Source organism: Diabrotica undecimpunctata, chromosome 11 (genome assembly GCF_040954645.1).
Source record: "Diabrotica undecimpunctata isolate CICGRU chromosome 11, icDiaUnde3, whole genome shotgun sequence".
Lineage (NCBI taxonomy): Eukaryota > Metazoa > Arthropoda > Insecta > Coleoptera > Chrysomelidae > Diabrotica > Diabrotica undecimpunctata.
The window spans coordinates 7,375,223-7,392,228 of record NC_092813.1 but is presented as its reverse complement, the minus strand read 5'-3'; positions in this window follow the sequence as shown (position 1 = coordinate 7,392,228).

Genomic DNA, 17,006 nt, shown 5'->3' with positions numbered 1-17,006 from the left:
AGTGCTCAAAGGAAAGATATACAAAAGTGTGGTGAGACCTGTGTTGGTGTACGGAGGTGAAGTATGGCCTGTATAGGGAATTCATGAAAAGAAGATGAAAGTAGATGAAATGAAAATGTGATAGATGTTGGGTAAGACTAGAGGGTATAGGATCAGGAACAACTTGATTATGGACAGAGCCGGGGTAGCTACAGTCTCAAAAAAATATCCAAGAACAAAGACTGCAATAGTTTACTCTTACCAGATGTAGAACTGAAAACTATGTGGGATGAAGGATAGAGCTGTTGATGGCGAGACAGGTAGAGAAAACTTTCAGTAAAGAAGATGCAATGGACAGACATGAGTGGCGAAGAAGAGTAAGAAATAGCGGCCCCTGAAAAGGGAAGGGCTAAGGAACTTTTCACTTTTCACTTCTTTAAAAGGGAGCTAAAAGGAAGAAGAAGAAGGATAAAAAGGAAGGATTCGATACAACTGCAATAAGACTAGCTTTGATGCAAAGAAATGAATGTTGGGCAATTAAAAAGGGGAACGACGAATACATGTGGCGAAAATGAGAATGCCGAGATGTAAAAAAAGATAAAATTAATAAGTATATTAGGGAAAGAATAGGAGTGGCATAAACTGGAACCATAGGAGTGGCACGAACTCCTATTCTTTCACTTGAGACACTTAGTAGAACACGTCAGTAAAGATGATTGCTATTGGGATGACCCAATAAATTTTGGCCAAGAATACCAGTAGGGATTAATGACATGCATCAGGAGAAGAGAAGAGGGGAATACTATAGAAAAAGATAAAAGAAACACAAAGAATAGTAAAAAAAGATTAAGGAAACGAAAGTGGAATGGATGAAATAATAAAATTGATGAGGAAATTAACAATAGATATAAAATACATAAAAAAGAACAATATAGATCCGGAGATGAAATCATACAACTAAAGAAGAAAATTAAAGAACTAGAAGATCAACAAGGCGACTACAAAGATGAAATAAAAAAGCTGCGAGGAACAAATGAAAAAGCTATAACATGAATAGTTCAATTAGAAAAGAAATTAACACATCAATCGAAAAATAGAGAAATTGGAGAGGGAGAAAGGAGGAAAAATGTAATAATACAAGGAATAAAAATTGATACAAACGATCCAACACAAAAGAGTATCAAGGGACGTGGAGATCACCAGATAGGAAAACTGTAAACCAAAAATAGATCATATACTCGGAAAAATTTATAAATAATATAAGAAAATACAGAGGACCAGAAGAAGATAATTTTATAGTCGGAATAGAAATGAAGCAGTTTATACCACTTAGAAACCAGCGGAAAAAAAGTTTAAAGCAACTAAACCATAGACTACCGTCAGAAGAAGAACAAAGTAAATATGAAAGAATAATCATTAGATAATTAGATAATATTGCACAAAATAAAAATATTGAACATGGAAATATTGAACTAAGAATGGTTGGATTAGGAATGTAAACAGAACTAGAAGACCAAATATAAAAGAAATTCAAACGAGAATTATGGCTAGAAATCGTTGTATCTTTGCTCTAAACAACTCACTGAGAATTAAAAATATATCTAGAAGGGCTAAGATAAGAATATATAAGACAGTGATAAGATCTATAGCATTATATAGAAGTGAAACATGGACGATGAATAAATCAGAACAAATCATGCTCAAAGTGCTGAAGAGAAAAGTCCTAAGCAAAATATTTGGAGAAAAGCTATGGAATCTAATAAAAATGTGGATAAAAAGACCAAATATACAGGGTGTTTTAAAAAGGTATGTCATAAATTAAATCACGCATTCTGGGGACAAAAATAAATTGATTGAATCCAACTTACCTTAGTACAACAGTGTACACAAAAAAAGTTAAAGCCCTTTGAAGTTACAAAATAAAAATTGTTTTTTTTGCATTTTATCGTAAACTACTTGACATTTTGTAATAAAAATGGATTACTTTCTTGTTCTGAAAGCATTTTTCATACAGAAGCCGTATGAAAGCCGTGCAGCCCTAAATCCCCCCAAACTTTTGAGTACGTTCAAATCAAATGAATTTTGTGGCATCATTAGTTTAACACATTATTTTTAAAACTTTTTTGCCTCTTATCACTTTTTCGACAAACTAGTTTTTTCCTAGTTGGCCATAAAATTACAATTAGTTTCTACGGATACAATAATTACAAACAGTTCCATCAATAATAGTCAATAATTTGAAGCTATCATTTATTGTGCGAATAAGATTAATATTAAAAATTTTGATAACAATGGCCTACATATTTCAGGAAATGGCAGATATGCATTTAACTTTGGGTAAGTTGGATCAGATTAAATTATAATTTCAATAAACTCTCGGGAATATCGTAGGTGAACGTCAAGGAAAGAGTGCAGCAACCGCAAGGTGTTATGCAGTAAAATACCCCAATCGAAATACACCCGATAGACGATTATTTCTGACCATTGATCGTCGTTTACGGGAAACGGGTACATACGGCAAGTTGCTGGCAATAGTGGTCGTCCAATAATGGATGCAACTGATGAAGACATTTTAGAAATCATTGAAGAAGTCCCTGAAACAAGTACAAGGGTAATAGCTACTCAACTAAATGTTCCTCACGTAAGGGTTTGAAGGCGTTTGAAGGATCAGCTGCTTAAACCCTATCACTTAATAACGGTTCAAGAGTTATTGGTTAAAGATTATCCTAAAAGGATTGGATTTTGCGATTGGTTGTTAATGAAAAACACTCGAAATGTTAATTTTATTAGAAATATTTTGTTTACCGAAGAGGCTACCTTCAGCAGAAATGGAATAACAAACCATCATAACGAGCACATTTGGGCCGAAGAAAATTCTCACTCCAAAAAGACGACTCATCACCAAAGGACTTTCAAAGTTAATGTTTGGGCAGGAATTGTGGATAACAATCTAATAGACCCAGTATTTCTTCCCAACAATTTTAATGGTGATAATTATTTGCAGTTCTTGACAAACAATTTACAAGAGTATTTGGTAGAAGTGAATATTGCAATATGGTAAAATATGTGGTTTCTACACGATGGCGCTCCACCGCATTACAGTAATGAAGTCCGGGAATACCTTTGCAGGCAGTACCCTGGTCGGTGGATTGGAAGGGGTCGTGACGCACCTATTTCTTGACCACCCAGAAGTCCAGGTCTTAACCCCATGGAATTTTGCTTTTGGGGGTTTATGAAAGAGAAAGTGTATTCTGTAAAAATAGGGGACGAACAACAATTAAGGGTTAGAATAATTGAAGCTGCAAATCAATTTCGTCAGAAAAATATGATTTTTCAGCGCATTCGGTTTTCCTTATGAAAACGATGCCGAATGTGTATTGAAGAAAATGGGGATCATTTTGAACATTTAGTGTAATATCATATTTATAGAGGTTATAGACATTTTTGGTACTTGTTAATTCATTTCAGCCATTTATTTAGCTGCACGTAATGTTTTAAAAGTTAATGGAAAAGGCCGTAACTCAATAAAAACTGTTTTTTGAAAAAAAGTGATGAGGCAAAAAAAGTTTTAAAAATAATGTGTTAAACTAATGACTCCACCAAAGTCATTTGATTTCAACGTACTCAAAAGTTTGGGGGGATTTAGGGCTGCACACCCCCTTAAAATTTTTCTGTGCGCTTAAATTTTGTTGTTTCTCTTATATGAAAAATGCTTTCAGAACAAGAAAGTAACGTATCCATTTTTATTACAAAATTTTTAGTTTAGGAGATAATGCAAAAAAACAATTTTTATTTTGTAACTTCAAAGGGCTGTAACTTTTTTTGTGTACACTTTTGTACTAAGGTAAGTTGGATTCAATCAATTTATTTTTGTCCCCGGAATGCGTGATTTAATTTATGACATACCTTTTTGAAACACCCTGTAGAGCTGTAGACGATGTATGGAGAACCGAGTATCATAGGAATCACAAAATCACAAAGACTGAGATAGCTGGGGCATATCCAAAGGAGTCCCAACACGAGACGAATATTAACGTGAGAAATAAGAGGAAGTTCACAGAAGCACACAAGAACTTAAAATTCTAAATTGAAAGGGTGAAGTAGAAGACAGGACAGGAATAGTAAAGCAACCCATGGGTCGTCTAGGTTAGCTGAGCGATAATTATATACAGTTTATAGGTTGAATAAAATAAAAACACCTCAATCAACAATTTAAATGCTGAACAAGAGTAGTTACTTGCCATTTTGGTTAATATGAATTACATAAAACAATGAATAAATCAAATATATATTGACAATTATGCAAATTATATCAACGTAATTCAAAAATAATAATTTTCTTTTTATCAATATTTAAATTTAGTAAACCTTCCGATGTGTAATATTAACTATAATATATTTGAAAGAAAAACTTACTTAGAAATAATTTTCCTGCCACTCTATAGTCACACACTTTTCACTTTGCAAATAATTTTTCTGCCACTTGGTAGTGACACACTTTTCACTTTGCAAATAATTTTTCTGCCACTTGGTATTGACACACTTTTCACTTTGCAAATAATTTTCCTGCAACTCGGTATTACGCACTGATCACTTGGTCTTGTAGTACTACTGAGTAATTAAATTGAGCTACTCTTATCGCTTAACTCCGAACTGAGGGCGAAACGACGCGAAGCCTAATGTTTGCACTATTGTGGGAAGGATACCTTTGTTGCGAGTTGTCGGCTGGTTCTTAATTTAAAGTTTGGCGGGTTTCATGTTTATTAAACTACTTTTATTAAAATGAGAATTGTGTATTGGTTAGTAAGCGGACAATATTCGCATTTTAGACTGGCTATTATAGTAATAATAATTATAACTCAATAATCAATACTATTATCAATACGATATTCAGTATAAAAAGGGGCAGCAATTAATAATGCTGACATTAATAATGTCAAGATTATTATTCATCAATATTATTTACCATTCAACATCTAATGAGGTCAAAGCTTCTCTCAAGGCGTGCCAAAATCCAAATGTACAAAACCATAATACGACCAGCAGTGACATATGGAAGTGAAACATGGACATTGAGAAAGAAAGAAATCAATAAGCTATTAGTATGGGAACGCAAAATCCTGCGAATTATATATGGTCCTTGCAGGGACAGCGTGACAAATGAATGGAGGAGCAGATACAACAATGAAATAGAGACTCTCTTCGGGAAAGGAAACATCGTAAGATACATAAAAGCCAATAGATTAAGATGGACAGGCCACGTGGTACGGAGTGATGACGACAGAGTGATTAGCAATATGTTTTGGGAAAGACCAGATGGTAGAAGATCGACAGGAAGGCCTAGAAAAAGGTGGAAAGACGCAGTCAGGGAAGACCTGGAGAAGATGGAAGTAAGGCCATGGGAAATAATAGCACAGGATCGGAATCAATGGAAGGCAATAGTAAATGCGGCAAAAACTCACGAAGAGTTGTAAAAGCCAATGATGATGATGATGATGATGACATTAATAATGCTGAAAAGATTCAACAAGAACTTATGACTACCAGAAGAGCTAAGTTTGAAAAAAATATTTCTAATTTATGTTTAAAGGAAATCATCCAGATTGTTCTGTATCCTATGAATTTGATAGAAAAATTTTCACGATTAAATTCAACACTATTCAACATCTTTTGACCATTCTACGACGGACACATGTATTATAGAATTCTTTTCAATGTTGATGTACTTCCAACATCAGAGAGTGTGTTCTATGTATATTCAGAAACAGTTGGCCAAAAAGGCAATGACAATATTCGTTCTCTTGTCAACGACTTTTTGTATAATCACCTGGATGGACAAGTTCGCTGATTAGATATTTTTTGTGATTAGGGCAAAACAAAAACTATACAATGTTTCGCTTTCTACACCATGTCGTTCGGTTGGATTACATCAGTTATATTTCCTGTTAGAGGCCATTCTTATATGGAGACTGACAAGAATATGGGAATTATGAAACACAAAAATCGTTACGAGACCATTAACGAGTTATGTGATTTGATATGTTCCATTAGAGCCAAGCCAGCACTCTTTAATGTGGTAAAGATTAACTAAAAAAAGCAAGGAATATGTCGTCAGTGAACGAATTATCTTTCCACAATGTATAAAAAGAAATTCTCTTTTCCGATATTCGAAATTAAAGAATTTGGGGTATCAAAGGAGCATCCAAGAATGTTCAAGTATAGACAGTTATACAATGCAATGTGGGAGAATGCTGTAATCAAAGAAAGAAACCGAAGAAGTAGCGGTTTGAACAAAGGCGAATTTATTCTTCCTGGAATAAGTTATAATTATAAAATCCACGTGTTATATATCTAAAACTGTTTTTAATAAGACACAATAAACAAGTCTCCACCTTTCATACGGTACCCTTAGAAGTATTTTACTGTATCTTAATTATTTTGTGAAGTATGCTATTACAAAAAAATCCATTCTGGGGATAAATAATTTGAATAATTATCAAACTATTATAACTGATGAATTGAGATGAAACATTGAAGGTTTGTTAAATACTACAAACTCCCTTCCAAGAACAACCAAGGTGTAAGTTATAAAAAATTAACCATTGTGCCTCGTTTTTATGTTTTTCAAGCAACAAATTAATTAAAAAAAAATTAGAATAGAGTATTTTGAATGTTTTTCGGTTTCTTAACAGATAAAATTTTTATATTTAGGTGTAAATAGGATACCTTTTTAATGGTGAGCGAAAATTCGCAGGAAACGTATGTTTTCTTAGTGTGGGTATATATTTACGGAAAACCTCATCAAAGACTTCTTATGTATTGCGAAGTTCCGAGAAAACTTACTTCTCCAAAGAAAAATAATGGAAGTAATTATTAAAAAAAAAAACAGTTTTTTATGGATTTTGTTTTTGTAAAACTAAAATAAACATTTCTATACAGGGTGAGTCATGAGGAACTTTACATACTTCTACCATATGTAGAGTCGCTCAGGGAGCATATCATGTGGCCACTAAAAAATGTCAACTCCTCTTCTTTATTAATTAATAGGGTGATTTGTGTAATTGACCATTTATTTCATTTTACTGTAGTGTTTATAGCTCATTTGATTTTTTTAATTTTTGCATGATACAGTACACTACTATCAAGCATTCGACTGGTATTAGCTAAACTAAAAAATTCCAGGAGTGGCTTTCGAAAAATTAATTTAGGGATTCGTATTAAATATTACACCTTGTATAAATTTTTTTTAAAATGCAATAAGTGATTTTCAAACTACATAAATAGCCAATGAAAACGACATATGCGACAATGTTGTCGCACTTTTATTAAATTTTTAGTGAACGATCAAATCTTACCAAAAATAGAACAACTATAATGAAGTATCAAATTATAAGGTATTAATTTAAACAAATGTTATAAATTTCAAACATTTTAATTAAAATGAGTTCCTACAACATAATCTAATACGTAGAAAATTAACATCTTTACTGTCACTTTGTATTATCTCTATGATAGAATCAATTGTTTTTCAATTTTAAATTTTTACTCATAGATCGTATTGGGGCATTATTTTCGATAAATAATAGTTTTTGTTGATTGTAAATGATTAAAATTTTATGTCAAATAATAATACATTGCATTAACTGTACTAAATAAAAATAAATCTAAAAAAGTTTAAAATGAAGGTTGGCGTTGACCGTTTGACGTTTCTTGATATTTTATACCCATTGTCATTATTGTCATTATCAATTGTTATTTATGTGTACAAGAATACATATTTCTTCTGTCATATCTACGTTAAGTACATTGTGTTAGTTTTGGTACTTTGTTACTTTCGTTCAAAATGCCACATCAGTTTTCGACCACAGAATATGCAGACATAATATTTGTTTATGGATTCTGTAATGGGAATGGTAGGGGTGCTAGTAGAGAATATCGCAGGAGATTTCCTAATCGTCGAACTCCCAGTCATCCAACATTTGGGTTAGTTTTTAATTATTTGCGAGAAAATGGCACTTTTCCTAGTGGAACAACAGAGCGACATGTAGATGAAGCGCAGGAAGATGACATTATGGACGCCGTTACTATGAACCCTACAATAAGCACTAGACAAGTAAGTTGAGAACTCAATGTTACTCAATCAAAAATAAGTAGAGTCTTACAAAAAAAATAATCTATACCCATATCACATTCAAATGGTTCAGCGACTACATGCTGAAGATGAGATCGATAGGTTGGAATTTTGTAGATGGATTAACAATAATCGACCAACGCTATACAGGACACTATTTACAGATGAAGCCCAATTTACCAGAGACGGGATAAATAATTCACGAAATTCACATGTGTAGGCAGAAGAAAATCCCCATGCTATTCGAGAACTTCGTTCTCAGTTAAGGTTTTCGGTTAACGTGTGGATTGGTGTCATAAATAACCAATTAGTAGGTCCTCACTTTTTTTATGGTCCTTTAACAGGGCAGGTCTATTTGAACTTTCTACAAAATATTTTGCCGAATTTGCTTGCCAACGCGAACGTTGCTATCCGAGGGATGTATTTTCAGCATGATGGGGCACCCCCACACTTTTTACTGGCAGTGAGACAACATCTCAATAATGTTTATGGCAACAGGTGGATAGGACGTGCAGGTCCTATTTCGTGGCCTTCAAGATCCCCTGATTTCAATCCCGTTGATTACCATATTTGGGGACGATTGAAGCAACTAGTTTACGCAGTGAATATTAATAACCGACAACAATTAATTGATAGAATTATACATTGTTGTAATACTATTAGAAACGATCCCCAGAGTATCCGTAATTCAATACGTCAATTAACAATTCGGCAACAAAAATGTGTACAGGCTGCAGGGTTCCATTTCGAAAATCTGTTTTAAATTATTTTTATTTTGTTACCATTATTGTATCTTTTCCAGTTCTAATTTATGGGTTTATCATAACTATGTACATACTTTTAGTTTTTTTTGTAAATTGTTCTTCGTTATTGTTAGTAGTTACTGTTTTTTGTTGTGCAGTGACTCAGTTTATCATTTCAATTAAAATGTTTGAAATTTATAACATTTGTTTAAATTAATTACCTTATAATTTGATACTTCATTATGGTTGTTCTATTTTTGGTAAGATTTGATCGTTCACTAAAAATTTAATAAAAGTGCGACAACATTGTCGCATATGTCGTTTTCATTGGCTATTTATGTAGTTTGAAAATCACTTATTGCATTTTAAAAAATATATATACAGGGTGTAATATTTAATACGAATCCCTAAATTAATTTTTCCAAAGCCAGTCCTGGAATTTTTTAGTTTAGCTAATACCAGTCGAATTCTTGATAGTAGTGTACTGTATCATGCAAAAATTAAAAAAATCAAATGAGCCGTATAAACACTACAGTAAAATGAAATAAATGGTCAATTACACAAATCACCCTGTTAATTAATAAAGAAGAGGAGTTGACATTTTTTATTGGCCACATGATATGCTCCCTGAGGGACTCTACATATGGTAGAAGTATGTAAAGTTCCTCATGACTCACCCTGTATACTCATTTAGCCATAAAAATTAATGTGCTTTTCTAGAGTATTCATCTAACTGTTTCTAAAAATATATTTTAGAAGATTTACTTACATTAGGGTATTTCAACCTGTCAGCAATATCAAGCACCACTAAATCGTTTCATAGAATTCAGGAGTGTTTGTTTATTATATTTTTATCTACCGAGACCAATAATTTTGTCACTCAAAATTGTAATTAATGTTCTTTTTAAAATGCTGACAAAGAATACAGCCGCGCTTATCGCCACAAGATATAGTCTATTGACAATATATTTATTTGACAAACGGAATATAATATTTAAATAAAATTATAGTATAAATAATATTTAAAGGAATTATATCCTTCTAAGATATAAAAATTGGCTATCGTTGGATAAAATAAAAATAATGCTCCCAAGGGCAGTATCATCTGCAGTTACTAAAATACTTAAAAATATAATTGCCAAACTATTTCCTTATAAAGCTCAATTGGCCTTAAAGGCCTAGGACTAGGAAAAGTTTATTTTTAAATTACAAATACTATTTAAATTTATTTATATAAAATACATTTTAAATTTCTTATAGTCTTGTCATACATTTCTTTTCCACTTCCTTCCAATGATTTTTGTCCAATGCTTTTTCTTTCAAATTCTGAATATTACTTTTTTCTGAAGTCTTTATATACGCTGTTCATACATCTCTTTCTTGGTATACCTTTTTCTCTTTTATGTATCCCCTTTGGTGATAGTACCATTTTCGACATTATTTTTTTCCCATTCTTTGAATATGTCATAAATATCTTATTCTCTGTGCCTTGATTACCGTCGTTATTTTTGGTTCATTATATTGTTCTTGGACTTCCTTATTATTCCTTCTTCTCCAAGTGAATGGAAGTTTTGGAAAACCAGTTTCGAAGATTATTAATGGCAACAGGACAAGATCAGTCAGCAGATAAATAAAACTGTCAATTTTAGGAAATATAAATGGGACTGAGTCTGCCAAAATTATGTCCCCATTCGCGATCCCAAAAGCCGAAACTAATAAGTATCACTTAGGTTAATTATGCAATTGAAGATACAAGGGAAGAGAAACCCAGGACGACGCAAAATATTCTGGCTAAGAAATTTGAGAGGGTGGTTCGGTTGCAGCTCATTAGAATTATTCAGAAGCGCGGCCAATAAAATTAAAATAGCGATGATGATTTTCAACCTCCGATAGGAGAAGGAACCTGAAGAAGAAGAACGGAGGTAGTTAGAATAGATCACGGGCGGCTTACATCACACAGCCACATTGCAGACGTTTTAGAAGAGCATGTCGTACCATTTGCACCATTATTAGGGATAATTTCATGTTTATTCAAGATAATGCCAGGCCACACATGGCAAGAATTGTGCACCAATATCGCCAAAAGGTTGGGATTCCTGCCATGGTTTGGCCTGCGAGAATTTCCGATCTCGACTCAACAGAACATGTTTGGGACATCGTAAGGAGACGACTACGACAATTACCTAACGCACCAAACACATTTGATTAACTGTTTTTGCGACCAGTTAAAATTTTGGGATCAAATTGATAAAGATGAAATAAAAACAGTGATTCTAATTACGGGAGATCGTCGTCAAGCAGTAATAAATGACAGAGAAGGCAATACTCGCTACCAGTTTAATTTTCTTGAACTCTTCAATTTTTTGAAAAATTTTCAATTCCGTCATTTGATGTTAGATAGTTTCGTAAAAAGAAAGAAATGTCTTTTTATTCCAAATGTTTTAAAAGCAACTTTGAATAACGAAAGAACAAACAAAAAATTTTTCATTACGACTGAAATTATAATTTTAAAATTATGCGTTAATTTTGGCGTGCAGTGTATATCTTTTCTACGTAGTTGTGTGCTTTTTATTACCATTTGTCTTTTTGTCGCAAAACATAATTCTTTGACTTTTATCACTCGATAATATGTAATGCTTACTGTATTTTCCTCTTATATTTTCATACATTATATCCTCTTTCCCATTTTAGCATTGCAGTCTCTCATTAATAGTTTGATATAAAATCCTGATAGTTTTTCATATTCTCTTTCTAGTTGTTCATAGAATGCATTTGGTCCTCTTCTGTGGCACCTTCTATTGGTGCATGAACATTTATTACACTTATGTTTCGTTGATCCCCTTTTAACCTTATTATACACATTCTATCTGATATTTGCTTGAAATTCATCACTTTGTATTTTCATCTTTTCTGTATCATAAAACCTGTTCCTAAATATCTGTTTTTCCCACCACTTTGGAAAAATATTATATAAAATAAATATTTGTCATAATTTCTTTGTTATCTCTAATCCATGAGCCATTTACTTAAAACATTTCTAAAGGTCATTCACAAAAGAATATATACAAAATGTGAGGCACAACTAACAAGAACACAATTCGGATTTCGTGATGCTCTGGGAACACGGGAGGCCCTTTTTGCTGTACAGGTGCTATTTCAGAGATGCAGGGATGTGAATTGTGACATATACGTATGCTTTATAGATTACCAGAAGGCATTTGACAGAGTAAAACATGACAAATTAATGACTCTAATGCAAGAAATTGGAATTGACAACAAAGATCTTAGAATTATCAGAAACATTTACTACAATCAAACGGCCAAAATCAAAATAGAAGACCAGTTAACTGATAAAATTGCAATAGAACGTGGAGTACGACAGGGCTGTATTTTGTCTCCATTGTTGTTCAACATTTATTCTGAATGGGTATTTAAGGAAGCTTTAGACGGTTGTGCGAAAGGAATACTAATAAACGGTGAATGGTTGAATAACATTAGATATGCAGATGACACTATAGTTTTTGCCGATAATCTAATTGACTTACAGATATTAACAAATCACATAACAGAAGTCAGCAACAGATACGGACTAGCTCTTAACATAAAGAAAACTAAATTTATGACAATTAGTAAAAAACCAATACTAAACGCTCAACTTACAATCAACCAACAGAATATCAAAAGAGTCGAGCAATATACATATCTAGGCACCAATTTAAATAGCCAATGGGACCACTCAACAGAAATTAAACAGCGAATAATAAAAGCAAAAGCAGCATTCGTTAGAATGAGAACCATTTTCAACAGTCGGGACATATCATTAAAAACAAAATGCCGTCTATTGAACTGCTACATATTCACAGTTCTGCTCTACGGAATGGAAGCATGGACACTGACTGTTGCATCTATGAATCGGCTCGAAGCTTACGTATATCCTGGGTTGACAGAGTTACTAATGTGGAGGTGCTGCGTAGAATGGGGAAAGAATGTGAAATTCTCATGACCGTCAAAACTAAAAAGTTCCTTCTCCAGCTGATTCTCCAAGGGAAAGTAAATGGTAAGAGAGGACCGGGAAGAAGACGCATTTCCTGGCTTCAAAATTTACGAAAGTGGTATAACACGACTACCACTGAACTGTTCCGCGCTGCAATAAATAAAGTAAAGATAGCCGTGATGATCGCCAACATCCGGAACGGATAGGCACTTTAAGAAGAAGAAGAAGATCTCTAATCCAAATTATTGCCTTTTTAGCACTCTTTTGCGAAATGTAAACAATGGACAGCGGAGACATAATATTAATGTGTTTAAAATAACGTGGTTTCTTCCTTTTATCAATGACAAGCGTGGACAATCAGTTGGTGCCAGTCGCATTAGCACAAGCTAAGGCGATCCTTGCTTATTTGACGGCTAGCAAAGAGTTTGCTTACAAACACCTCTGGTGGCGCAAGAGTTTTTCGTGGCAAAGCTTTCCCATTGAGCCCAGTTTCGTCTGCATTGTAAACGTTTTGGTGGGCGTATTATTTTTGGTATTATTATTTTCTTTCTTTGGTAACTCTCTTGTAATGTAATTTAAAACTAATCTGCTGCTGATAAATCAGCACAGTTTTTATCCTTGTATTTGAATATAAATGTCTCTACTTAAATCATTTTAACCTGTGATTGCTTGAAAATTTGACAGCTCTCCGGGTTCTTCGTGGAATTGAACTGGCGCAAAGTTGCGAATCCGGAGAACTGGGATAAAAACCAGACAAAACAGTCAACAATGTTAGGAAGGGAATATACTGGTTATAGAACGCTACAAAACATTGTGAAACATGATATTCTACGCCCTAAACGTAAAATGAAGCCAGCCTGTGTCTCGAAGTTTTGCGCTACCGCGCCGACTCGCTTTTGCCAAACAATATCAGAAAACTTAAGAAAAGAAATATTTTTAAAATTTTGGGAAATGTCCTGGGAACAAAAAAGGATGTTCTTCGCTCATATGGTTACATACAAGGAGAAAAAAAGATGTTATGTAGATGGACCTTCCAGGCGAAGTGGTACCTACGAATACTTTCTGACAGTAAAAGGCGATAAATTACAAGTCTGCAAATTGATGTTTCTTAACACACTAGGAGTAGGAGAAAAGATGGTAAAGAACTGGGTAAGTGCGGCACGAAAAGATGGATTTCTAGAAAGTTGTGACATGATGCAAACAAGGATCAAAGAAAAAAGAGAGTCTACACCAAAAGCAAAACAGGACATTTTGCGAGTACAGAATTTACGAGAGTTTCTGAACAGGCTGCCTAAAATAGAGAGCCACTATTGCCGCAAGTCGACTGAAAAGTTATACCTGAAACATAATTTCAAATCGAAAACTGAAGTATATAATCTTTATAAAGAACAATGTAAAGACAGGGAGGTACCATTATCAAATTGTAAATTCTCTACAGAATTTGACGAAATGAATTTAGCATTGTTTAAACCACGCAAGGACCAATGTGATATATGTTCATCTTACAAGATGAAACAGGTTGAAACCAGAGCCATCCATAAAGAAATTTACTGTTTTGTCGTTGATGTGCAGGCAGTCAAATTGTGTCCAGTGTTACAGGCTAGTTCTTTGTACTATAAAACAAAGCTACAAGTACATAACTTTACAGTATATAACTTGGAAAACCATCGCAGCATGAATTTCGTTTGGAATGAGACTGAGGCAGACCTTGATTCATCTGTATTCACTACGTGTTTAATAAAATATAGAACAATATTTGACCTTTGAAAAGAAAAATGTTATAATATTCTCGGACGGCTGTGGTTATCAGAATAGGAATGTCGTCCTTGCGAATGGTTTATCGGTTTTAGCTTCCAAGTATGAAGTCGAGGATGGAGTGTGACTCTACCCACAGTCTAATTGAACGAAGACTAAAAAATCGGCAAATATTTCTACCCTCAGACTATATTTCGGTAATATCAGAAGCCAGGAAGAATCCTGCACCTTTGGAAGTATTGTTGTGAATTTATTAATTGTTATGTCTTTAATTTATAATGTCTTTACTAATTTATTATATTGTTCCTACTTTAATTTATTAAAAGGCACGATAATTTATATAAGTTTATTTATCACTACATATACAATAATTTATTAGTAGGCGAGCGTAACAATAATATCGCGAGCGCGAATCTTCTTTATTAACTGTCCCTCCATAACCAAAATTCCTCTATAAATATAAAGTCCTGTTATTCGAGAATGAAAACAGTTGTTTCTCGAAACACATCGAACATAGACCGCTGTTTTGCTGAAAGGCCTTCTAGACAGAGCTGCGAATTGTTCTCAGAACCGGTATGGTTAAATCGGCTTGTCTCCAGAAGGTTCGAACTGTTATGTTTTTATTACAAAGGGGGACCCATCGTGTGTCAGGTAGGCATTACCTAAAAAATACGTGAATGAATGAAAATATTAGTAATAAATATATTTACGGTTTTGGGTCAGAATTTATCGTAACATTGCCCCCCTCTTAAAAGATTGTTCCTCCTGGAACCTTGTCGGGACTGGAACCGGAACGGTATGCTGGTATCGGCAACTGGACCCTCTTTTACAACTTCCAGTTGTATAAAAATGACAAGGGACGGTTTTCTCTCCGCACCAGTAACTATGCGGATTGCAACAGACTAACACCCGGACTTCGGTGTCTTTAAAGATCTCTTCCACCATATTTCGGATAACTCTCCAATCTAATTGGCGGCACTCCAACTTTGGCATGGCTAACTTTTGCACGTCGGACTCCAGTACGTGCTCTCTCAATTGAAGTAAGGCTTCCCATACATCTCGGTAGGTAGGTTGGTCACGGGCAGTGTCTTTTGTTACCAGGTAGAAAAGGTAACGTGATGCATCTTGGAGTTTCAAGGTTTTACCGGGAGCTGGCACTTGGCATTGAAGTTCTGCAACTCGACCAAACTTCCTTCGAAAGACGGATGCCAACCCTGGTGCGTCTTTGATACTGGCCGGGATGGTAAGGGCCAGCGAGTAGTCATCGGGGAGCGCGAGTAGATCTTGCTTTTCTTCAGTGGTAACACCATGTCTCGCTTTACCGGTACCTCCATAGGCACCCATGAATTCCTCAAACGTGAGGTCAGACACATCGTGGATTTGGTTTACTTCCACTTCTTCATCTACGTTGTGGTCACCTTCGAAAGACGCCAACCGGTTATGGTGTACTATCATCGGCTTTCCCCTCGGAATCTTGCTTATTCGGTAGATGACATCGTTGATCTTCTCCATAATGAGGTATGGACCTTCCCAAAACTGCTGCAATTTGGGAGAACAACCTTTTCGCTTCTTGGGATTATACAGCCATACTTTGTCGTTCTTCTTAAAGCAACCCTTTTCGGCTTGTGTATCGTACCGTTTCTTCATTCTGTCGCTAGCGATCTGAAGGTGGGAACGGACCAACTCATGTACATCGTCCATTCTTCTTCGTAATTCGATCACATTATCTTCACCTGCTACATCTTCTCCAGGTTTACATCCAAACTCGAGATCACAAGGTAGTCGCATTTCGCGTCCGAATAGGACTTTGGCTGGTGTCTGGCCTGTTGATTCGTTAACAGCAGATCTGTCGGCCATTGTGAAGAACGGAAGGTATTGGTCCCAGTCTCGCTGATGATCGGACACCATCTTTGTCAAATACTTGCCAACTGTCCTATTCATTCGTTCTACCATACCATCCGATTGCGGATGATACGCGGTAGTTCTTGTTTTCTTCATGCCTAGTCTATCACATATTCCTTGGAATAGATCGCTTTCGAAGTTCTTGCCTTGGTCACTATGGATCTCCAAAGGCACTCCAAATCGGCTGATATATTCTTGGATCAACTTATCTGCAACGGTGGCGGCCTTCTGGTCTGGAAGTGCGTAAATCTCGACCCACTTAGTGAAGTAATCCATTACTACCAGCATGTACTTGCCTCCGTTTTCACTTTCTGGAAATGGCCCAGCGATGTCCAAAGCTATTCTTTCAAACGGGCTTCCAACATTATATTGTCTCATAAGAGCTCTCCTTTTTCGGTAAGGCCCGTTACTCGTGGCACAAATAGTACATTTCTTACACCAGTCTTTTACATCGTCGGAACTGTTCATCCAATAAAACCGTTCCCGAATTCGCTGAAGGGTT